The sequence below is a fragment of the Sinocyclocheilus anshuiensis genome, unplaced genomic scaffold, assembly GCF_001515605.1.
Source record: "Sinocyclocheilus anshuiensis isolate Anshui unplaced genomic scaffold, SAMN03320099.WGS_v1.1 scaffold3258, whole genome shotgun sequence".
In the NCBI taxonomy this organism is placed as follows: Eukaryota; Metazoa; Chordata; class Actinopteri; order Cypriniformes; family Cyprinidae; genus Sinocyclocheilus; species Sinocyclocheilus anshuiensis.
The window spans coordinates 167,876-168,581 of NW_015541488.1; the positions used below are offsets into that span (position 1 = coordinate 167,876).

The 706-nt window shown below is 37.0% G+C and overlaps 1 long non-coding RNA gene across 1 annotated transcript in view; it reads right to left on the reverse strand.

The window, feature by feature from the left end:
* Positions 1–706, reverse strand: part of LOC107690857 (uncharacterized) — a 22,485-nt gene that overhangs the window by 14,454 nt on the left and 7,325 nt on the right. The window lies entirely within an intron of this gene.

The window sequence follows — 706 nt, forward strand, 5'->3', positions numbered from 1 at the left end:
CCCGCGGGTCGGAGGGGGTTGGGGTGGTGAGGAAACGGGCTGCTGTGCCCTGGAAGTGATTCTTCCCCCAAAACACAAGGTGAAACGGGAGTATCGGAAACTACACGTGGGACCTGCCCTCTGCATCCGTTATTAATTCAAACATTCTCTCCAGACACATAACCACACATGTTCAATTGCTCAAGCAGCGTAAAATCTTACTAGATGTTAAGTGATTAAACATCTAAAGAGAAACTATTTTAGTTCATCATTTGAGAATTGAATCTTATGATGTAGCGTCAGAAAACATCAACAGGACACTCCAGAAGATTTAAAGGCCATCCAAAGTTCGTTTATGCTCATTGTCTTGATTTCTAGTTAATGTAATTAATTATTCAGAATGATTCTCCATTCCTTCCCCATAGAAACATCATCCTCTTAAAAATTTAGTTTGATGAATATCTGCATGCATTTATTGTCTTTTTTTCTAATTAAATTGTTCTTCACTTGTGAATATCTGATGGGCATTGCAATACAAACATCTGATCTTCAGCAATAACTTTTTTTTAGGAAAATAAATAGATGAAAATAGATACATTTGTTTAATGTCATGACAGGCAGGACAGAAAACCTCAACAGGACTTTGACAGATCACACTTTAGAGGTTTTGAAGATCATCCAAAGTTTGTTTACTTGTGTGTGACCTTTTGTCTGATTGATTTCAAAT